At 48.2% G+C, this 24663-nt stretch overlaps 1 long non-coding RNA gene across 1 annotated transcript; it reads right to left on the bottom strand.

Moving 5' to 3' along the window:
* Nucleotides 1–760: 760 nt before the first annotated feature.
* LOC127482831 (uncharacterized) lies at nt 761–3705 on the bottom strand. Its single transcript, XR_007908668.2, has 3 exons — nt 3547–3705; nt 1412–1914; nt 761–986 (listed from the first exon to the last, which is right to left on the bottom strand). It is a non-coding gene; the product is annotated as an uncharacterized lncRNA (long non-coding RNA).
* Between the last annotated feature and the right edge of the window lie 20958 nt (nt 3706–24663).

Raw genomic sequence — 24663 nt, 5'->3', positions numbered from 1 at the left:
TTCCGGGTCCTGCTGACACAGACCTAGGACAGTAGGTGATGGCTCCAGTCCTTGGGCCCCTGCACCCACAGGGGAGACCCAGACAGAGTTCCAGGCTCCTGGTTTGAGCCTCACCCCAGTCCAGCTCCTCTGGCATCTGAGGAGGAAACCAGCAGGCTTGGAAATCTCTCTCTCTCTCTGCCTATTTGTTATCTCTGTTTTTCAAATGAAAATGAAAAGAAATAGAGAAAATCTATAAGTAGTAGTAATACTCAACATTTAATCGGTGCTTTGTTTCACAAAGTATGGCATATGTATATGTGCAGTATGAAAAGTGATTTTAGGGGCCGGTGCCATGGCGCAGTAGGTTAATTCTCCACTTGCAGTGCCGGCATCCCATATGGGTGCCGGTTCCAGTTCTGGCTGTTCCTCTTCCAATCCAGCTCTCTGCTATGGCCTGAGAAAGCATTAGAAGATGGCCCAAGTCCTTGGGCCCCTGCACCCATGTGGGAGACTTGGAATTAGCTCCTGACTCCTGGCTCCTGGCTCCTGACTTGGAATGGCACAGCTCTGGCCACTGTGGCCATCTGGGGAGTGAGCCAACGGAAGGAAGGCACCTCTCTCTGTCTCTCCCTCTCACTGTCTGTAGCTCTACCTCTCAAATAAATAAATAAAGTGTTTTTTTTTAAAGTGATTTTAGGTCACACCTGAAGAATATTTCTTATTTTACTTAAAATTAATGAATAAAACAAATTCAAAAAATGTTTAAAGATTTGTTTATTTGAAAGTCAGAGTTACACACAGAGAGAAGGAGAGACAGAGAGAGAGAGAGAGAGAGAGAGAGAGAGGTCTTCCATCCGCTGGTTCACTCCCCAGATGGCTGCAATGGCTGGAGCTGCGCCCATCCAAAGCCAGGAGCCAGGAGCTTCCTCCGGGCCTCCCACTTGCGTGCAGGGGCCCAAGGACTTGGGCCATCTTCCACTGCTTTCCCAGGCCACAGCAGAGAGCTGGATTGGAAGTGGAGCAGCTGGGATTTGAACCAGTGCCCATATGGGATGCTGGCACTGCAGGCAGTGGCTTTACCCACCACACAACAGCGCTGGCCCCAAGTGTTTCCTTTTTAAACACTCATCTTCCGTTCTAAATATCTACTTCTGTCATACGGTCGAGAGTGGGCAATGAGCTTTGTAAGGAGACGCCTGAACAGCGTGTTTTCCCAATGACACTAGCAAGCCGATAGGCTCTTGAACTTCTAACGCTACACACCACTCAACACATACTGTGTCTAAGTGAAACATGATTCATAGCAAACATCAAGCCAATATCAAGAGAGGAGAGAAGAGATGCCACAGGAAGGCAATCAGCACACTGAAGATGATGTGAAAGGGGCGGGAACGTGTTGCTAGGCAACAGCCCCTGGTAGTTAACTCACCTGTATATGGAAGAGAGCCTTGAGTTTTTCTCAGCACCGGCTGTCTGTCCCACTCACCCCAACTGCCTTTGATGTTCCAATAGCCTGCCAAACATTATCTCTGGCAGTCCGTGGAGGTCAGGACTGCAGCGGTGAGCCCATTTGGCCAGCCTCTCTAGAGACGAGAACCTCAGAAGATGGGTAAGCACCCTGTTGCCTGGAAGGTTTGTGTTCACTGCTTCCCAGTTGACAACCAATACAGCATGTCAGGCGTAAAGCTCATATCCACAGAGCAGGCTAATTCCCCCGTGGACGTCTCATCATTGATTTCAAGCACATCCCGCCAACTCCTGGAGTACGCCTTGATGATGCCCCCTTGATCAGACAGCACGGACTCCGAGCTGAAGACGTCATGGTTCTTAGCAGACTCTGCCGTTGAGGTAAGCTAGCAAGTAAGTGCAAGGCCCTTGCGTCACACGGCTCCAGGGAACACACTTCATATTGTGGTCTGTTTAAATGATACCCTGCAGAGAAATCACCAGGCACACAGATGACGGAAGCAAGGCCCTTAGAGAAAATGATGTCTCCAAGTTGCTTAGATGGCTAATAACAGAACCACGATGACATCCCGAGTCTCTAGACAACGATCTATCTAATGCATTAAATTGTCTCCCAATTATTACTAATAATAACAATTAAAATGATGCTCTCTCAGGGGCTGGCATTGTGATGCAGCAGGTTAAGCTACTGCCTGTAACACCAGCATCCAATATAAGAGAACCAGCTTGGCCGGCGCCGCGGCTCACTAGGCTAATCCTCCGCCTTGCGGCGCCGGCACACCGGGTTCTAGTCCCGGTCAGGGCGCCGGATTCTGTCCCGGTTGCCCCTCTTCCAGGCCAGCTCTCTGCTGTGGCCAGGGAGTGCAGTGGAGGATGGCCCAAGTGCTTGGGCCCTGCACCCCATGGGAGACCAGGAGAAGCACCTGGCTCCCGCCATCGGATCAGCGCAGTGCACCGGCCGCAGCGTGCTGGCCGCGGCAGCCATTGGAGGGTGAACCAACGGCAAAGGAAGACCTTTCTCTCTGTCTCTCTCTCACTGTCCACTCTGCCTGGAAAAAAAAAAAAAAAAAAAAAAACACACCGGTTTGAATCCCAGCAGCTCTGCTTCTGATCCAGGTCTCTGCTAATGCACCTGGGAAGGCAGTGGAAGATAACCCAAGTCCTTGGGCTCCTGCTGCCCGGGTGGGAGACCCAGATGGAATTTCTGGCTTCAACCTGGCCCAGTACTGGCTGTTGCAACCATCTGAGGAGTGAACCAGAGGAGGAAAGAACTCCCTCTGTCACTTTGCTTTTGAAATAAATAAACAGGGGCTGGTGCTGTAGCGTAGTGGGTAAAGCTGCCACTTGCAGTGCCGGCGTCCCATATGGATGCCAGTTCTAGCCCAGCTGCTCCACTTTCGATCCAGCTCTCTGCTGTGGCCTGGGAAAGCAGTGGAAGATGGCCCAAGTCCTTGGGCCCCTGCACCCACATGGGGGACCCAGAGGAGGCTCCTGACTCCTGGCTTTGGATGGGCGCAGCTCCGGACATTGTGGCCATCCCGGGAGTGAACCAGCAGATGGAAGACCTTTCTCTCTGCCTCTGCCTCTCTCTGTAACTCTTTCAAATAAATAAAAATTAAAAAAAAAAAGAGCATCATGATGATGTTGAGGGAGGAAAAACGGAGATGTCAAAGCACAAAAAGTGCACGCCTGAGGAGTCTTCCTTTTGATTGGGAAAACAATAGAAGCCCTGCTAAATTAGCTGGGGTTTTTAAATTTATTACTATAATTAAATATTTGAGGCAGCCTAATTCTATAAATGAAATAGCACTATTTTTGGCTCATGGTTCTGGAGGGTCACAGTCCAAGACTGTGTAAACCCCATTGGTTTGGCCTCTGGAGATGGTTTTCTGGCTGGCATAGGCCTGATGTAACACAAAGCACCCCGCGGTATGTCTGTCTATATCATCACACTGTTCTCTCTCTCTCTCCCTCCCTCCCCAAACAACCACCAGGATTACGTCATGGCTGCTGCACCTCAATGACCTAACTCTAATTCTAATCCATTCGCTTTCCAAAGACCACACCTGTAAACACCATCATTGGGTTAAGTCTTACCTTCCTCGTGACTGGGAGTCAGACTCTGTATGAGTTTGGGTGACTAATGGTATTCAAAGCGTAGCACCTTCGCTGGAATTTCAGACTAGGTCCTGTGGCTGTTCCAGGCAGTCTCTGAACTACAGCAACTTGGACAGGAGCGTGCATCACCCTGGACAAAGACCAGGTTTATTAGTCGTAATGAAGAACAGGGTTATTAAGGGTGTCAGCCCCAAGGCTGGAGGCCCTCCCCAGAGCCCTGATTGCCAACAGCTGGGTCCTTCCACAGAGGCCCGAGTTCCCTCCTCTGCTGGGGTCCTCCCCTACACAGAACAGCTACCGAACTGAGAATCTGGATTTAAGGAAAAGTCAGATTCTGCCCATTGCAGAATCTCCATCAAGCCCCTCAGACAGACTGCTCCGTTCTCTGTCCTCAGCTGCAAGACCGTGTGACCCAGCTACTCACAGAACATTCTGGGTACTCCATGTTCTACAGGCATTGGTTCCTTGGTTGAATTGACGGGGCTTAACCTGCTGTGCCATAATACCCACCACTCCCATAGACTGAAATCATCGCTAGATTATCTACAATGCCTAACACAGTGTAAATGCTCTGTCAATAGTTGCTACAGCATACTGCTTAAGGAGTAATGATAAGGAAACGCAAGTCTGGATGTGTTCAGTACAGAGGCATCTATTTTTTTCATCTGCAAATGGTTGAATCCTTGGACTTATGGTATTCCTAGAAAGCACCCCGCCACCCACAGCCTGCCTTGATCCTCCCATGGCTGGCAGCCAGCAGGATCTGGAGCCAGTCCTATCGGAGCTACACCAGGAGCAGGTGCCCCTGTAAATAGGTTGGAGCGGCAGGTACGGCCGTGGGGTCCATCAGGGAGCTGCGTTTCTCCAACCTCCAAGCCATCGCCCGCTCTCACACCCTTGCAGCACCTCTCTCTCTCTCTCTCTCTCTCTCTCTCTCTCTCTCTCTCTCTGGGATGCTTGGCAATCCTGTTTCCCTGGCCGAGCACCATTCGCATCCTTCGCTGTCCATCAGATGTATTCACAGCGGGGCTCTGCGGGGCTCAGGTCACTCCATGGCTCCACTTCCACCTCGGCACACACAACCTGCTCCCACTAGCACCCAAACACAAATGCACACCCTGTGCTTTGGCTCTCACAGCTTTTTACGTCTGTGCCTCCCACCCATGAGCTCCACCTCTGCTCACACGCCTCCTCCCACCATCAGAGGCTGGCTGGCGCATCCTGACTCCAGGGACCAGTGTTAACTTTGGCACTCTCTGCCTTGGAGGCCTTGAATGAATCATTTATTCTCCTTGCACCCCAGTTTCTTCATCAGATAACGACGGGGTTAGGGCAGGCATTCGGCACAGTGGTCCCCTAGCAGAGTGCCTGTGTTTGAGTCGCAGCTTTGCCCTTCATTCCAGCTTCCTGGCTGTGCACACCGTGGGAGGCAGTGGTGCTGGCTCAAGGAGTTGGGCTCCTGCCCACCATGGGGAAAACCTGGATTAAAGTCCCAGCTCCCAGCTCCCAGCTCTCAGCTTCAGCTTGGAGCAGCTCCAGCTGTTGTGGGTATTTGGGGAATGAACCAGAAGATGGAAGACCTTTTTTTAAAAAGATTCATTTTTATTAATTTGAAAGGCACAATGATAGAGAGAAAGCAAGGGGAGAGAGAGAGAGAGAGAGAGAGAGAGAGAGAGAGAGGTCTTCCATCTGCTGATTCACTTCCCAAAAGGCTGGGGCTGGGCCAGACGGAAACCAGGAGTCTCATCCAGATTCCCATGTGGGTGCAGGGGCTCAAGCACTTGGGCCATCCTCTGCTGCTTTCCCAGGCCACAGCAGAGAGCTGGATCAGAAGTAGAGCAGCTGGGACTGGAACCGGCACCCATATGGGATGCCGGCGCTGCAGGTGGAGACTTAGCCCACTATGCCACAGCGCCAGCCCTCCCATTCTTTCTTGGTTAACTCTGGAGGTAATGATAGCTGACACAGAGCACTTACCATGTGCCAGGTGCGGGAATGTCCCTCTCCTAATCAATGGAAGGTGAACCACAATTACTCTCCCTGCTTTGTGTCAAAGCAAAATCATAGCCTGGGAGCAGCATTCCCAAGGTAACAGAAAAGACAGCCGGGTCTGGGGTGGAATGAATGCTCAGGTCTATAGACACTGCATGAGTCTAAGACAAAGTCAAGAGCATCACAGTCGCGTACTGGTGCCAGAGTTCTTGGTTCACAGTTACAAGTAGATGATCAACTATTATCAGCTATTTTTTCCTGTTGTTTTCAAAATTTTCTCATTACTATTTCTTCCTAGGGGAATGGATTCCTTTTGGCTGTGATATATTGAGATCAGCTCTTAAAAAGGAAATGACGGCCGGCGCCGCGGCTCACTAGGCTAATCCTCCGCCTAGCGGCGCCGGCACACCGGGTTCTAGTCCCGGTCAGGGCGCCGGATTCTGTCCCGGTTGCCCCTCTTCCAGGCCAGCCCTCTGCTGTGGCCAGGGAGTGCAGTGGAGGATGGCCCAGGTGCTTGGGCCCTGCACCCCATGGGAGACCAGGAAAAGCACCTGGCTCCTGGCTCCTGCCATCGGATCAGCGCGGTGCGCCGGCCGCAGCGCGCCGGCCGCGGCGGCCATTGGAGGGTGAACCAACGGCAAAAGGAAGACCTTTCTCTCTGTCTCTCTCTCTCACTGTCCACTCTGCCTGTCAAAAAAAAAAAAAAAAAAAAAGGAAATGACTGGGGCCGGTGCTGTGGCATAGCAGGTAAAGCCACCACCTGCAGTGCTGGCATCACATACGGGCACCAGTTCGAGTCCTGGCTGCTCCACTTCCAATCCAGCTCTCTGCTATGGCCTGGGAAAGCAGTAGAAGATGGCCCAGGTCCTTGGGCCCTGCACCTGCATGGGAGACCCGGAAGAAGCTCCTGACACCTGGTTTTGGATCAGCTCAGCTCCAGCCATTGCAGCCAACTGGGGAGTGAACCAGCAGATGGAAGACCTCTCTCTCTCTCTCTCTCTCTCTCTCTCTCTCTGCCTCTACCTTTCTGTAACTCTGCCTTTCAAATAAATAAATAAATAAATCTTTAAAAAATGACTAAAAATTCTGCAAAAGACAGAACTCGCAGAGAAAGAGGAAGTTAGTGAATTCTTAGGAGAAGCATTCCTCCTGGTTTGTTTATTTTTGCTTTATTTGAGAGGCAGGGAGACAGAGAGATCTTCCATCTACTGGTTCCCTCCCAAAGGTCCACAACAACCAGGATTGCAGCAGACGGAATTCAGGAGCCAGGAACTACACCCAGATCTCCCAGGCATGTGTCAGGGACTCAAGTGCTTGAGCCATCACCGTCTGCATCCCAAGGTGTGCTTAGCATGAAACTAGATCCGAAGCAGAGTAGCCAGGACTTGAACCCATGCCTTCTGATGCTGGATGTTAGCAACCCAAGCAGCACCTTAACTGCTGTGCCAAATGCCCACCCCCAAGCATTCTTCTTTCAAACCTTGAGAGAATCCAGTCTCCTCAAACTATATGGTTGCTTCTGAGTGTTGGAGGCAGGCATATAAGATAAAACTGATCAGGTCTGTGAGCTGGAAGACCACGCCTCTCCACATCCCCTGTGTGACATCATGCTCCTATCTGACCACACCTGTGTGCCCACCGGCCAATCAGACTAATTAACCACTCCCCTTTGGAAGTGGGGTGGGCCCAGCCTTTTGGCCTTTTTGGCGCCTTTTCTCCCTCTTTCCCTGGACTGCTTGCTGCCCTGCCCCTGTGCCTTTGGGGTGCGTGGCCTTCTGGTCACCTGCCCCATGCTTCCTGGCTTACATCCTCCTCCCTGTGGCTGGCTCCTGGTGCTCAGTATGAATCCAGATTTCCCTTTCTTTCTTGGTTAGAACCCTCACTCTCCTATGCATTTCTCTCACTGAATAAAAAGCTTAGAACCTATCCTGCTGCCTTGTTCATTTATGCCAGTATTCAAAATTCATCTCTGAATATGAGGCAAGAGCCCACAGGCTCCTGAAGGGGTATGTCTCTGATAGCATGAGGATTTTTTTTAAACATTTATTTTTATTTATTTGAAAGTCAGAGCTACACAGAGAGAGGAGAGGCAGAGAGAGAGAGAGAGAGAGAGAGAGAGAGAGAGAGAGGGGTCTTCTATCCGATGGTTCACTCCCCAGTTGGCTGCAATGGCTGGAGCTGAGCTGATCTGAAGCCAGGAGCTAGATTTTTCCAGGTCTCCCATGCAGGTGCAGGGGCCCCAGGACTTGGGCCATCCTCCACTGCTTTCCCAGGCCACAGCAGAGAGCTGGATCCGAAGTGGAGCTGCCGGGACACTACCCGGTGCTTATATGGGATGCTGGTGCTTCAGGCCAGGGCATTAATCCGCTGCGCCACAACGCTGGCCCCAAGGATTTATTTCTTCTACATGTAGAATCCAAAGAACTGATTTAACAAGAATTTGAGTTCCCCTCAAAAACTATACTGGTCATAGCTTATTCTGCAAATATTATGCTGCTGGGTTAGGAAGCACTGTCTCCAGGCAACAGATCAGAAGCAGCAGAGGCGAAGCCAGCAACAACCTGAGCTCCGGGGCCAGGAATTCCATATCCCAGTTTGCTTCTGAGACCTTGACCAAGACACCTGTCACACGCACCTTGCTGTTCTTGTTCTGTTCAATGGGGAGACCAAGTTTAGTTTGCAAACAGCAGCTGCCAACACAGTGTGTAATGAGGACGCACAATAGAAAGGCATGTAGCCATTAACATTGTTGTCTACTCATTAATATACATGTGTAGTCTTGGTTTTCATGCATTCATTATTAAAAACTCTTCAATCTGGGTCCTTGTGTTCTATATGAAGGTTGGAAAATATGTAAATCGCATGAGATCCTGGGTCTGAGAACTAGAATGTATATAAGGACACGAACACTTTGGATGTAATTGTTTTGCTATTGTTATTCCAGACTGAATTAGTAATTGAGATGGACCCTGTAACCTATTGAGGAACCCACAATTCTTTAGGGTTCCCGTGCCACTCCTGCATAGCTAATTATTATCATCACTCTTATTATCAACAATAAAATGATGAAAACCTAACTAATGACTTAATAGACTAGTTGCACATCAGTAAACATTTGGGAAGCCCCTTCATTCTGCACGAGTTATTATTCAATTAGGCAATTCAACCTCACATTACGTTCTGTTCGTTTTGATGGAGACAAACAGTGCGTAACACGCCTTTGGGAAAAGATTTTTAACCAGACCTAAAAAGACAAAATTCAGGGGAATTGCATCTGGAGAACAGGACAGTATGCCAGGACTTCATTTCTTTCTTTCTTTCTTTCTTTTTTTTTTTTTTTAAGATTTATTTATTTATTTGAAAGGCAGAGTCACAGAGAGGCAGAGGCAGAGAGAGAGAGGGGTCTTCCATCCACTGGTTCACTCCCCAAATGGCTGTAATGGCCAGAGCTGTGCCAATCTGTAGCCAGGAGCCTGGAGCTTCTTCAATGTCTCCCACGTGGGTGCAGGGGCCCAACGACTTGGGCCATCTTTCACTGCTTTCCCAGGCCATAGCACAGAGATGGATCAGAAGTGGAGTAGCCAGAACTTGAACCAGCGCCTATATGGGATGCCGGCAATGCAGGCAGCGGCTTTACCTGCTGTGCCGCCACAGTGCTGGCCCCAGGACTTCATTTCCTGTACTGCCTGATGTTAGTTTGGTTTTTCTTCCTTCTCCTTCCTCTTTACTTCATATTTTAGCAAATAAAATCCTGTGATCTGGAAAGCTTGCAGTAAACAACATTTTATTGGGAGATTTCCCTTTACTAATTTTAAAGCTATCTCTGGTGCGGACAACCCTGTTTAAATCAACAAAAGAAGGAGGGAAATGTAAACTATGATTAACCAGGCACTCCCTCCAGTAACCCAAACACAGTTCACCATAGCCACTCTAAGCAGTGAGTGGCTCTTCAGGGGGGTGAGTCATTCATGTATTAGAGGTATCAAGTGGAAAAGACAAGTCAATGTTTGTCTTAGTTTGCATATCAAACTAGAAGATCAAACAAACAACTCTTGCTATAGCAAGAAAGGCGGGCCTGGCAATTGTGTCAGGGCTGTTTCGGAAAACAAGGTCAACAGGGCCAAGAGAAGGTATTTGCCAAGGAGATCAAACACAGGAAAGGCACCCCATTCTTCATAAGACCACAACTATTATCACCACGTGCTGCATGGTAGTCTGCAATCCACATCATTAACCTGTTGGGTGTTGACAGAAGGCGAGCAACGCTGTCTCTGCGGACTGAGGCCTGCCCCTGTTCACCCTCAGGGAGAAGGGTAGGTTATGGACAGACGCATGCTGCAAACAAAGTGGAAGCAGGTGTGTGTGTGTGTGTGTGTGTGTGTTATTTCTTAAATATTCTACAATTTATTTATTTCATTTATTCGAGAGGCAGAGAGACAGAGACAGAAACAGAGATGTGCCATTTAATGGTTCACTCCCCAGATGCCTCCTTAACAGCCTGGGCTAGGCCAAGCCAAATCCAGGAGGCTGGAATTCCATCTGGGCCTCCCACGGAAAGCTAGGGACCAAGCACGTGGGCTATGGCCTCACCTGCTGCCTCCCAGGGTGCACATTAGCAGGAAGCAGGAGTTGGAAGCAGAGCTGAGGCTCGAACTCAGGTACTCCCTTTTCAAGCAACTGATTCCTTCTTTCTAATGCAACTCCTTTACCTTCCAACGTCCTAAATAGCAAATAGATGGCAAAAATAAACTCATGAGTGTACCACAAGAAGCACCTGTAGGATGACTGAGGTCAGTCTCCACGTTTGGAGGACCCCACAATGTTTTTGCTTTGCTTAGACGTACTGAATTCTTGTGTCCCCCAAAATTCAGATGTTGAAGTCCTAATCCCCTGAGGTGATGACATTGTAAGGTAGGGCCTGGGGCTAGCGCTGTGGCGTAGCAGGTAAAGCCACTGCCTGCACCACCGGTATCCCATATGGGCACCGGTTCCTGTCTCGACTGCTCTACTTCCAATCCAGCTCCCTGCTAATGCACCTGGAAAAGCAGTGGAAGATGGCCCAGGTCCTTGGGCCCCCGCACCCACAAGGGAGACCCGGAAGAAGCTCCTCACTCCTGGTTTCAGCCTGGCCCAGCTCCAACTGTTGTGGCCATTTGGGGAGTGAGCCAAAGGATGGATGGAAGATTCTCTCTCTCTGTCTGTCTCTTTCTCACATGCTGCCTCTCAAATAAATAAATAAACATTTTTTAAAAAAGAGGATGTTTATTTTGTGCAAACGTTTTTTGAAATCTGTCATGACTTTTTCATGATACTTATTTCCTATGAACTCTTTGAAGACCCTCCATATGCATGGATTTCAATCTTTCGTAACAAAATAAACTGATTTTTAGCTCCATTGTTTCCAAACACTTTGAAGTGCCCAGTGAGTGATAAGGTACGATCTGAAGGTTAACAAGTACAGTTTAGATAGAATATACTAAAGATTTACGGGGTCTTCAGGAGAAGATGGCTCCTGGTGGTTGATGGAGGAGATGGCCAGAAAGGTATTATGTACGTGGAGTATGCATCCTTTCTTCTGCTTCTTTAAAATAATTACTTGAGCAACCGGCACTGTGGCATAACGGGTAAAGCCGACACCTGCAGTGCTGGCATCCCACGTGGGCGCCGGTTTGAGACCCGGCTGCTCCACTTCTGATTCAGCTCTCTGCTGTGGCCTGGGAAAGCAGTCAAAGATGGCCCAAATCCTTAGGCCCCTGCATTCGCATGGGAAGACCTGGAGGAAGCTCCTGGGTCCTGGCTTTGGATTGGCAGGCACAGCTCCAGCCGTTGCGGCCAATTGAGGAGTGAACCAGTGGATGGAAAACCTCTCTCTCTCTCTCTCTGCCTCTCCTTCTCTCTGTGTGTAACTCTGACTTTCAAATAAATAAATAAGTCTTTTTTTAAAAAATTACTTAAGAGGGAGAGGGAGAAGGAGAGATCCCACTCATTGGGTCACTCCCCACATGCCCGCAATGACTGGGTCTGCACCTGACCGGTCTCTCAGTAAGTGGCAACCTCTTGAGCCAGCACCTGCTGTCTCTCAGGGTCTGCATTAGCAGGAAGCTGGAACGGTATGTGCTGTCTCTCTGTCTCTCTCTGTCTCTCTCTCTTAATTTTATTTATTTTAAAGGCAGAGTTACAGAGAGAGGTAGAGAGATCTTTCATCCACCGGTTCACTCCTCAAATGGCTACAACAACCCCAGGGCTGGCCAGGCTAAAGCCAGGAGCCAAGAGCTTCCTCTGGGTCTCCCACATGGGGGCAGGGCCCCACGGGTGTTGTGACCATTTGGGGAGTGAACCAGAGGATGGAAGATTCTCTCTGTCTCTTCCTCTCTCTAAATTCAACTTTCAAATAAATATTTATAAATATATAAACATATATTTGTTCAAATAAACAAATATGTAAATATATTATATATTTATAAATATATAAATTTTATTTTTATTTTATTAAGATTTTTTATTTATTTATTTTACAGGTAGAGTTACAGACAGTGAGAGGGAGAGACAGAGAGAAAGTCTTCCTTCCGTTGGTTCACCCCCCAAAATGGCCACTATGGCCAGAGTTACACCAATCCGAAGCCAGGAGCCAGGTGCTTCTCCTGGTCTCCCATACGGGTACAGGTGCCCAAGCACTTGGGCCATCCTCCACTGCCTTCCCAGGCCACAGCAGAGAGCTGGACTGGAAGAGGAGCAACCGGGACTAGAACCCGGCACCCATATGGGATTCTGGCACTGAAGGCAGAGGATTAGCCAAGTGAGCCACGGCACCTGCCCTAAATATATAAATTTTAAACATATAAATTTTATTTTATTTTATTTTAATCTTTGACAGGCAGAGTGGAGAGAGAGAGAGAAAGGTCTTCCTTTTGCCGTTGGTTCACCCACCAATGGCCACTGCAGCCGTTGCGTTGCGGCCGAAGCCAGGAGCCAGGTACTTCTCCTGGTCTCCCATGGGGTGCAGGGCCCAAGCACCTGGGCCATCCTCCACTGCACTCCCTGGCCACAGCAGAGAGCTGGCCTGGAAGAGGGGCAACCGGGACAGAATCCGGCGCCCCAACCGGGACTAGAACCCGGTGTGCCGGCGCCGCAAGGCGGAGGATTAGCCTAGTGAGCCGCGGCGCCGGCCCCTAAACATATATATTTTAAAAGTACCTTGGTCAGTGATTAGACTTTTCTATCTAATCACTGTGTGGGTTTCTGGGTGCTCATGTAGAACACATTTTTCCTATTGAAATGAATGGAGATGTTTCTTCAGATAATGGCTTTTCACCTAACAGCAGGGTTCGCAGGAATCAATGACAGTTGCTAAGCATCATAGGGTCTGAATCTGATCTACACAATGCATTTTAGCATCTACTCAGTGGAACCTTCCCTCTCCATCCATCTGATAATTTCACAAAGCCTGGAAATGGTTCAGGTTTCCCTGCCTCTTTCATTCCTGCAGGCTACCCTGCTCTCTGGAAGTCTCTTTCCACATCCAGACCACACACGTGCGTCAACACCCTTCTCACATTTCACCGATGGCCCCTGTTTTCTCTGGAATCCTGATCCTCTTCCTGCTTGCACCATTCATTTCTCACTGTGGACCTGGCACACGGGCCCCCGTCTTTCCCCCTTGAATAGACTGCAAATTTTACTGTTTTCTCTCCCCACCACCACCAACCCCCACAGCTCCTAGCAGGGAGTTGGGCAAGCTGTAGATACTCAAAACTGTTTACTCAGTTGGAAATTATGAAATAAATTTTAGTCCATCTAAACCCCATATGATAGGGATAGAATCAACGTTACTCAAGTATTTTCTTTTCTAACAATTTTATTTATTTGAAAGGCAGAGTTATAGAAAGAGAGAGAGAGAGAGAGAGAGATAAATAGAGATCTTCCATCCACTGATTCACTTCCCAAATGGCCACAAGGACCAGGGCTGGACCAGACCAAAGCTGGGAGCCAAAAGCTTCTTCCAGGTCTCCCACATGGGTGGCAGGGGTCCCAATACTTGGGGTCATCCTTCCCTGCTTTCCTAAACACATTAACAGGGAGCTGGATTGGAAGTGGAGCAGCTGGGTCGTGAACCAGCGCCCATACGGCATGCCAGTGTCTCAGGTGGTGGACCAACCCACTGCAACACAATGCAGGCCCCTCAAGTAGTTTTAAAGAAAAGTCCCATTCTGTTGTGTTTTTTTGTTTTCTTCTTTTCAGGAGACTCTGAAACATGCAAAGAAATTCTGTCCTATGGACGCTGCTAGGATTAAACACACAGTGGTTGCACACTGGATTCGGAGACTCCCGTGGGTGCGACACTCAGCTCTGCTACCTACTCGCTGTCCACCGCTGAGCTGGTCTCTCCATCTTCCTAAGCTTGGGAACCTTAATTGACAACAACAGAAAGCACCTCCTTCCATAGTTCCTGCAAGACTTATGAATGTTATTCCTTCTGTCTTCTGATTTTCAATGTGCTTATTTACAAGTCATTTTCAGAGTGTCTGCTGCTGAGCTCCTTAGCCATCACTACTTTTTCCGCATTTGCTTTCTTCATGTGCTGTAGACACATCTCTTCCGGGGTAAGAGATTCTGTTACATCCGTGTTTCCTTCTGTCTGAGTTCAGTCTTCCCTTAGCTACGACTTACACATGGCCTGTACCCCGAAGCTCCATGTGTTGGCGGCGTGGTCCCCAATGTAATGGCATTGACAGTGGGAGGCAACCGGGTTATAAGCTCTCTAGTGAAGGTATTCGTGCTGGTCTCCAGGAGAAGTAGAGTAGTTCCCACCAAAGCAAGTTGTTCCAGAGGAAGGAGCCTGGCCCCTCCTCGGTCCCCTGCCCCTTCTGCGGGCAGCTGGGTGCACTTTTGCTTCTGGGTTCTGTTGTGATACAGCCCAGGGTCCCCACCACGATGCGCGGGCTAGTTGGACCACGTAGCCACCAGAAGGGTGAGCCACATAGAACCATTTCTTGTATAAGTCACCCAGTGTATTATCTACAATGAGCGGCTAATGAAGGAAGGAGGTTTGTTTTGGAAGTTCACAGTCCAAGATCGGTTTTCAGTTGGTTCACAGTCCGAGGCTGGGGCATGTGTGCGATAAGGACCACAGAGTGAGCCAAGCAGCAGAGAGGTCATGGGCCCAACTCTGCTTTTGCAACCACTGTTCTCATGAGAATTTCCTTCCCAGGGCACACACCACTAGGGACCAAAGGGCCTCCTACTAGGCTGGACTCTTAGGGGCCATAGCAGGATTAACTTTCTACCCTCTCTGTACCATCAGTTTAGGACTTCAGGATTTAACCATAGCCATGTCCTATTCGAACTTTAGCACCCAGCCTCAGGTGTTTTGTTATAGCAACGCGAAGTGCACTAACGCATCTTAATAGCAGCTTTGCTGTCTCCTGCAGCAGGCACTCCTGTGGCTCCAATAAGAATCAGATCCTGTGAGAATCCCAGGCTCCTGTAAGAATCGCAGGGCTCCAGGGCTCCCAGTGAGAATCTCAGGGCTCCAGCATTCATGAGATAATGAGGATATCCTAGATGCACCAGGCTACCACAAGCACGGCCCCTTTCTAAGTCAAGGCTATGTCCACTTCCTCCTGCCACCAAATTATATAGCCTTGTGAAGGGGAATGAAGGAAGTCTTCCAGAAGGGGCCTTTGTGGTCCAGGCTTTAGAGTACGGATCTCAAGGAATGAAGAAGGGCCAATAGGTGACCCTGGGGATGGCTCGAGATCCAGTTTAGGGGAAGAAACATGTGAGTCATATATTACATTACATATGTCATAGAGGGCAAGGACGTTGGTTTTTATTGGAACTCTGTGTGTGTGTGTGTGTGTGTACACGCTGTTTCCTTTTTAAAGATACTTATTGGGGCCGTCGCTGTGGCGTAGCGGGTAAAGCCATCACCTGCAGTGCTGGCATGCCATGTGGGTGCTAGTTCTAGTCCCAGCTGCTCCACTTCTGATCCATCTCTGTGCTATGGCCTGGGAAAGCAGTGGAAGATGGCCCAAGTCCTTGGGCCCTGCACCTGCGTGGGAGACCTGGAAGAAGCTCCTGGCTCCTGGCTTTGGATGGGTGCAGCTCCAGCCGTTGCGGCCAATTGGGGAGTGAACCAGCAGATGGAAGACCTCTCTTTCTTTCTTTCTCTCTCTCTCTCTCTCTGTGTATGTGTGTGTAACTCTGACTTTCAAATAAATAAATCAATCCTTTCAAAAAGAAAGAGAGACACTTTCTGGCTCACTCCTCAAATGCTCATGATGGCAGGGGGAGGAGGAAGTGTCAGACCAGACTGCAGCCAGGAGCCAGCAATTCGGTCCAGTCTGCTGTGTGAATGCTGGGACACAACTCCCTGAGTCAGCATCTGCTGCCTCTGAGGGTGCGTGTGAGCAGGAAGCTGGAGTCAGGAGTAGAGCTGGGAGCCAAATCCAGGCGTTCTGATGTGGGATGCAGGTGTCGCAAACCAGATCTTAACTGCTGTGCCAAATGCCACCCCCAAATTCTACTCTCAACACCTACTTCGGAAGACAGTAATTCAACAAAAGAATGTTACTTTATCTGACCTATACTGTATTTCCATATTGTATATGTAAGGGTCTATATAGTGATATTGACAAAAAGTATATCTTTTCATGGGTAAGACTGCGATTTTTTCATTTTTAGAGTTAGGTTTTTTGTTTGTTTGTTTTCAGAAAAAAAAGTTTAGGTATTTTAAGCTAGTAATTCCCTTTCTAGGGAATAATCCTAAAGAAATAATCAAAAATTCAAATCAATATATAGATATGCTCATCACTTAGATACTAACTATAATGAAAAATGAATGAGTCTAAATGTCCATGGTGCTGAAGCTGTGGCATAGCAGCTGAAGGTGGCCCAAGTGCTTGAACCCCTGACCCCGTGTGGGAGACCCAGAAGAAGCTCCTGGCTCCTGGCTCCTGGCTTTGGATTGGTCCAGCTCCAGCTGTTGTGGCCATTTGGAGAGTGAACCAGCAGATGGAAAATATCTCTCTCTATCTCTCTCTCACTCACTCGCTCTCTGACTCTGTCTTTCAAATAAATAAGTCTTTAAAAAAATAGCCAACAATAGTAGAGTAATTAAATAAATTATTGTATATGCATACATTCTAATACTAGGTGCTACTGAATTCATGGTTGGAGGAGCATTTATAGATATGGGGAAATCTCCTATAGAATGTAAGCTCCAAGGGAACAGAGCCCAGATCTGAGTGTATTCAACAGTGTATACTACACTCCTAGTACCGTGGCTCAGTGAATACTTGCATGTTGAGTAAAAAAATGAGCAAAATACTAAGTCAGCAAAAAGAACTCAGAGCTACATATGTATTTTAAATTAAACTGTTTCTTCAAATAAATAATTCACTCCAAAGAGATACTGTCACTCTTATTACTAACAAAAGCAGTATCACCTAACGCGTTTTCTCCTGGTAGCATTCCCTGATGTAAACATATTTACAAGGCGTGTGTGGAGTGGTCGTTTGTCCTGGGGGTTAAGACCTCCACGGCGGGTGCTCGGCATCCACCTCCTGACTTCTTACACACACTGGCCGTCCGAGGCAGCAATGGTGGCCACGGGTTTGGGAGACTTTGACTGAGTTCCTACCTCCTGGCTTCAGTCTCCGGCAACCACAGCCATTGAAGGCATTTGGAGAGTAAAACAGTGGATGGGTGCTCCCTGTCTGTCCCCCTCTCTTTCTCTCTAAATCTCTTTCTGCTCCTCAAATAAATCAATAACAGAAAATGAAATAAAATGAAATATATTTGTTTTTGAAAACAGAAGTCTATCTCTCGGACTCTAAGGGAGCATTGGGGTACTTATGACAAATGAGTTGAAAATAAAACAAAAGAGAGACAGTCTTTTGTTCTAATCAATGTTCTCCCCTAATTCTATTATATGGAGCCTGATTTTTCAAAATCTCTTCTTTGTTGCCATAGCGATCAACTCCCAATGTGAAATTATATCACACTGGCTTTCTTTCAAGTTTCAATAACGTGCTGTCACCACCCACTTCTCTTTCAAAACATTCAAATCTTCTAATCACAGAGCACCTTAATAGCCTCACTTTGGGAGCTGAAGTAGGAGCTGGGCTCTGGCACAGGTTCTGTGTGGGGAGTGGGAGTGAAATAAAAGGAAAGGAAAAATGGAACTTGAAAACAAATTAAAGAACCACAGCAAGTAAGGTTTGACCTTCTGCATAAAGCAATCTACTCTTTGCAACATAGCTCCAGGTTTCACTTTAAAATGAAACATCAGTGGAAGGATTAGGCCCTCATTTACAAAGAGTTATTCGGGAACAAAAGTATATGGTTTGTATTAGAACCCATAGATTATCCTTACTATAGAAAGAGTCTTTAGAAAGCAATAAGAAAAAAAGACAATGTATCAGCCCTTCCTATCTCCAGATTCTGTATCCATAGATTCAGCCCACTGTGCATTGTGTACTATATACTGTCTAGTGGGGATTCTGGTGATATGCTCAGACCCTTGGGGACATCAATCTCTGGACAATGTAGTCTGACAACTATGTATGTAGTACCTACATGGCATTGGGTACTGCAAGTCATCTAGAGATGATATAACGTGCACAAGAGGATTGTATAAGTTATGTCTAAATATTTCCCAATTTGTCTAAGAGACTTGAGTATTTGCAGATGGTTATCCAAGATGGCCTTGGAAGCACTCCCCTGTACAGGTACAAAGCAATGACTGTACATTCAAACACTAGAATGGGGGAATGGTATAGAAGTACAGTTCAGTGCTCCTGGTAATCAAACACATGAAAGTAAAACAAGAAGCCTTTTTTATTGCTTGCTGAATAATAAAAATTTTAAATGCGATTATTACACAGCGGGAGGGGCCGCTGCCTGCAATGCCAGCACTCCATGTGGGTGCAGGTTCAAGTCCCGGCTGCTGCACTTCCAGTCCAGCTCTCTGCTGTGGCCTGGGAAAGCAGTACAAGATGGCACAGGTCCTTGGGCCCCTAAGCCTGCGTAGGGGACCCAGAGGAAGCTACTGGCTCCTGGCTTTGGGTCAACACAGCTCTGGCTACTGTGGCCATTTGGGGAGTGAACCAGTAGATGGAAGACCTTTCTCTCTCTCTCTCTGCCTCTGCCTTTCAAATAATAAATAAATAAATATTAAAAAATAGTTGGAATTTAGAGAAATAGAGATTTTTAAACAATTTGGTGAAAATGCAAATTGGTACAGCTCTCATGAAATTTTTAAAACATTTCTTTGAAAGGTAGAGAGACAGAGAGAGAAAAAGATCTCCCACCCACTGGTTCAGTATCCAAATGCCTGCAACAGCCAGGCAGGGCCAGGTCAGAGCCAGGAGCCAGGAATTTAATCTGGGACTCCTACATAGGTGACAGGGACCCAGTTACTCAAGCATCACCGGTTGCCTTCCAGGGTGCAGCAGGAAACTGGAATTAGAAGCCAAGCAGACTCAGAGCCAGGACTCAAATCCAGGCACTCTGATATGGAATGCAGGCATCCCTCACAGTATCTTTAACCGCTGTGCCAAACACCTACCCTGAATCTCTCAAAGCACGATTTTTACTTGCAGGAATCTGCTGAAAAATAAATGGGGATGTATAGTTATAAAGATAGAAATACAGTGATATTCGCCTTAATTTTTTTTTCGAAAAGATTTATTAAATTATTTGTAACTCAGAGTTACAGAGAGAGGGGGAGAGATCTTGAGAGAGGGAAAGATCTTACATCTGCTGGTTTACTCACCAGATGGCCTCGACGGCCAGGGCTGGGCAGAGGCAAAGCCAGGTGCAGGAGCTTCTTCCAAGCCTCCCATGTGGGTAGCAGGAGCCCAGGTACTCAGGGCATCTTGTACTACTATTCCCAGACCATTAGCAGGGGGCTGCATGGGAAGTGGAGCAGCCAGGACTTGAACCAGTGCCCATATGAGATGCTGGCATTGCAGGTGGCAGCTTTAACCACTATGCCACAATGCCAGCTCCTCATCTTAATTTTCTGATGCAAGATGGAATCGACCTTAATGTCCATCAGTTGGAAATAATTATATAAATTGCGATTTAACTATGGGATGGAATAGACATTTCTGAAATGAAAAGATCTTACATTGACCTGAAAAAACAATTCATATAACATGTGACCAAAAGGGTGGGGTGTGAGCATTTGGAAGACTTTTTCCTCTCAATTTTTCTTTATTTATCTGAGATACAGCCACATGGTTATTCATTTCCCAAATGCCAGGAAAAAAAAAAAAGCCCAGAGTTTGTGTGAGATCAAAGCTTGAAGAGCCAGGAACTCAATCCAGGGCTCCCACATGGCTGGCACAAACCTAACTACTTGAAACATCATTGCTGCCTCCCAAAGTCTTCATTAACAGAAAGCTAGAGGCTGGCGCCATGGCTCACTAGGCTAATCCTCCGCCTGCAGCGCCAGCACCATGGGTTCTAGTCCCGGTTGGGGCGCTGGATTCTGTCCCGGTTGCTCCTCTTCCAGGCCCGCTCTCTGCTGTGGCCCAGGAAGGCAGTGGAGGATGGCCCAAGTGCTTGGGCCCTGCACCCGCATGGGAGACCAGGAGAAGCACCAGGCTCCTGGCTTCGGATCGGTGCAGCACGCCGGCCATAGCGGCCATTTGGGGGATGAACCAACAGAAGGAAGACCTTTCTCTCTGTCTCTGTCTCTCTCTCTAACTCTGCCTGTCAAAAAAAAAAAAAAAAGTGGGGGGGGGGGGTAGAAAAAGAAAAGAAAGCAAGCAAGAAAGCTGGAGGGGCCGGCGCTGTGGCGTAGTAGGTCAAGCCTCCACCTGTGGAACCAGCATCCCATATGGGCAGCAGTTCGAGTCCCGGCTGCTCCATTTCCGCTCCAGCTCTCTGCTGTGGCCTGAGAAAGCAGTGGAAGATGGCCCAAGTCCTTGGGCCCCTGCACCCCCATGAGAAACCCAGAAGAAGCTCCAGGCTCCTGGCTTAGGATCAGCACAGCTCCGGCCATTGCGGCCATCTGGGAAGTGAACCAGCAGATGGAGGTCCTCTCTCTCTGCCTCTGCCTCCCTGTACCTCTGCCTTTCAAATCAATAATAAATAATTTTTTTTAAAAAAAAAGTCATGGCCTTAAGGAAAAAAAAAACAGAAAGCTGGAGTTAGGAGGTGGAGTTTGGAATAAACCAGGCACTCCCGTGTGGAGCACAAGCACCCTTAACAGCATCTTCAGCAGTAGGCTAAGCACCTACTCCAGGAGACTTCTGAAAATACTGCAGGAAAAATAAATATGTGCAGGTTTCCACAGAAACAGATGGAAATACTGATACCCCAAAACATGCACTGTGTTAGTGCTAAGAGCTGCTGCGGGCTGCTTTTTATTCCTAAATCCCATGTTGTATGAATATTCATAATGACCAAGTCGAAATCAGCAACAATGGTAGAGACATTCCCATTGTCTGTGATGCATCTGGTCTGTGTCAGACAGAAGAATTTGGAATACAATTTCCTAGACCTAAGAAAGCCACTAGGACAGAATGGGGTCCTAGATCATCCAGAAAGGAAGTGTGGTGTGTGATTGGACGAGGAGTGCTCATGCAAGTACGTGCTGTCACTCAGCACGTGGTGACTGAGCGTGAACCTGGATGTGACCCCCTTGGTTTACTAGAAAGGAAGCCCACGTGCAGAAGGGGGAAGGTGCTTGCTCTAGGTCACACAGCGAGGGGAGGCACCCACATCTCCTGACACCCAGCCCCCAGGTCTCCCGACCTGAACACGGGACCCCCATAGTGCAGACTGTCCCTCCCCTCCCAGCAAATCCAGAAGGTTGTCTGTTTCATAGAGCAAGAAGGTTGTCATTTTTTCTCCCCCAATGGATAACAAATCTTGAGCAAAAGAAGCACAAAGTATGGCTTTAACAGTGTTACACTGAAATTACCGGTCTGTGCTGCTGTGTGGTAAATTGGCAACTGATTACAAGGCAGTCCCCTTGCATTGCTGAAAATCCAAACCACTCTTTGTTCATGGTTATGCTGTAGTGCAAGATTTCTAAGGCTTGTTCTATGAATCAAAGACTTAGCTGGCAACGGTGCTGTGCAGAGTCCCCTCACTGGCTAGGTAGGGACCCATTCAGACTCCAGGGCCCATCTGATGCTCTTGTCTGAAAGGAAACGATTCCAGTTTCTGTTTGCCTCTGACACTGGAGATGACCGACAGTGGAGTCACACGAATGGGGCAGGTATGCATTCTCGACTTGACCTGTCCCAGAACACTGAAAAGTTACATCCGGGTATCCCTGATGTCTCCTGTGAGCTTCCACACTTGACCCTCAGCTGCCTTTCCCAGGGCAGGAGTGCACCTGCCCACTCTTGCTCTCTGCTCAGGCTCTTCACTGATCTCTGGCACTCCTAGATCTCACCCTTCCCACCTAGCACCCCCACAAGGGAGGGCGATGTCCATTCCAAAGCTCTCTTGGATGCTCCCAGGAGTGCCCGGTGACAAGTTCTCTGAAGACAGGGAGGAAGCCTTACATTTTGTCAACTGCAATTGAAAGGAGTTGAGTCTGCATTCATGTCTCCACCAGAGCCAGAACCAGCAAGACAGAGCACCAACACACCCCTAATCCCACCCTGTCTCTCCCGGGCAACTGACAATGCTCCCTACCTCTCTTGCAACAAAAACAGGAGGATGCAAATCAGCTCACACAAATCGCTTCTTAAGGACCTGCCTCCAGTTCACAGGACAAGTCTATACAAGTCTGAACCTTGGAAGGGGTTCAGGAAAGATTCTTGCCAACCCGTGTTTCCTGTGGCATTATATACTCCGAAGCAAAACCTGTCTTAGCAGAATAAAACCAGTTTGCATGGTGCTCAAAGAGGTTTAGCTTTTGGCTGTTCTAAAAAGTCTTACCATTTCAGGTCAAGTTCCCTAGGAAAGAAATGCAAAGCACAGCATCTTTTTCTAAAAAAAAAAAAAAGATTTAATTTTTTTTTGTTTTGTTTATATAAAAGGTAGAGTTACAGAGAGCGAGATTTTCAGTCCGCTGGCTCACTTCCTAAATGGCCAGGGCTGGGCCAGACTGAAGCCAGGAGCCTGGCATTCCACCCAGCTCTCCCACGTGAGTGGCAGATCCAAGCACGCGGGCCATTGTCCACTGCTTTCCCAGGCGCATTAGCAGGGAGCTGCACTGGAAATGGAGCAGCATTCATATGGAATGGTGACATCTCAGGCAGCAGCTTAACGTGCTATGCCCAACTCCAGCCCCGACACTTTTTTTTTAAAGCATTATCTACTCATTTATTTGGCTTAAATTAGTCATGTCCACAAAACGGAATCAAATCACTGTTTAGACAACTTGTTGAAAGTCAGCAACAGTTTAAGCTTTTATTTCCCTTTGCCAAAATGAACTTAAAAAATCTTCTGTGACTTGGTTAAGTCCCCTGGAACACTAACCACAGCTAAGCTAGAAGAGCCGACTTCAATTCAGTACTATTCGGCTGGGCCTCACGAATCTGTTCCGATCAATGTCAACATCAGGGATTATCCCCGTAAACACACAAAAGTTAGCACCTCTGCATTTGAGCACCCAGACAGAAACGCAACAGATCTAAGGGAAGATCAATGTTTGTAGCCTCAAAGTCATTCAGTATTTCATTTAAGTGCAAACTGCTCTATGCCCGAAGCCCAGGCCTGCCGTTTCAGGAGGTGGTGGGGTTTTTTTCTTCCCTACGTTACTGGCAGCCCAAGCCCAGCGCAAGGCAGTGCGCAAACTCTCAGCTGCTAAGTTTCAGAGTGTCATTCACAAGGTGGATGCCAAACTGGGGGGCCCAGAAATGAGCAGTCACGGCCTCCCACACATCTGGCACAGTCCTCAAAACCCCACTCACTGGCAACACCAACGTCCTAACTGGATTCTCCACTTGACTCAGTTGGAGATCAGAGAATGAGCCAGAGGAAATATGCAGGCACACCAACTCTCCCAGGGTTGTCTCCCATGGGCAGTGCCTCTCCAATCACTACTGTAAACAAAGCCACAGCCGGAAAAGAGCACTAGCCGAAAATGACCAACACAGCTGCTGACTGCGTTCCTACGATGTCCTATAGCTGATTATAATACCATTCCAATGAAATCACCATGGCTGACACTCCCACTCCCATCATGCACCTGGTGCCATGACACTTCCCAGACTTCCTAAAAAGTCCTGAAAATGGGCAGGTGCTAAGTTCCTTGAAATCCCCACTCCTGTGCCTCCAGATCACATAAAGGGATGATGCCAAACCTTGTGGATTGCAGCTCCATCTGCAGGGGTGGGGAACTTCCGGCTTGCAGGCTGTATAAGGCCTGTGAAATCATTTGGTCTGGCCCTGCCATGGCAGCCACAGGCAGGCCTCAAAAAATCAATACATTGATAGCAGGCTGATTTTTTTTGTGTGTGTGAATATAAGTCTCCTTTTATTTTGAAATTGAAACAGTGGAAAGCAGTGGTTTGTCACGGGGAAGAGAAGCGGAGGATGTGCCCTGCGAAGGTCAGAGCCAGCTGCCCCACCCCCCAGACAAGCACAGAACAGACTCAAGGCTGGGAAGAGAGGTACAATCAGAATTGGGGTGGCGGTGGCTGACAGATTTCCAGTCATGTACAGTTTTCAAAGTTATCGCGATTACAGAGTAAGGTAGCACTCGTTCTGAAAATCACAAGTCACAAGAGGGGGTGCTCAGTTCCCCCCCCCCCACATTCATAAAAATACACCCGTCGCTCTCCCGCGTCGGGAGGAGATGCACACCAACCCACCCGCCATCAGGAAAGCGGCTCTTGTGACACATTCTGGCTGCAGATTCTGGAAAAAGAGTGAGAACTCACACAAAAACAGAGGTGGTTCATTCATTATGCCAACTCATGAGCTGCTGAAATTCATTCCGAACACCCTCCCGTAGCAGTGGCTTCCAGGAAATCCACACAGAAATGTTACAAGGGGTCCCCCAGCCCCTCCGGAGGCAGTGCAGGGTCCAGACGTCAGTGCCCACGACACACACATACACACACGCCTTCGTCCCTGGTGAAGCCCCCGGAAGTCACCTGGCTGGGAGGGGGAGGAGGTGAGGGGTCC

Source organism: Oryctolagus cuniculus, chromosome 1, assembly GCF_964237555.1.
Source record: "Oryctolagus cuniculus chromosome 1, mOryCun1.1, whole genome shotgun sequence".
Lineage (NCBI taxonomy): Eukaryota > Metazoa > Chordata > Mammalia > Lagomorpha > Leporidae > Oryctolagus > Oryctolagus cuniculus.
Note: the sequence above shows the minus strand (reverse complement) of the source record. Positions and strands in the feature narration are given on the sequence as shown.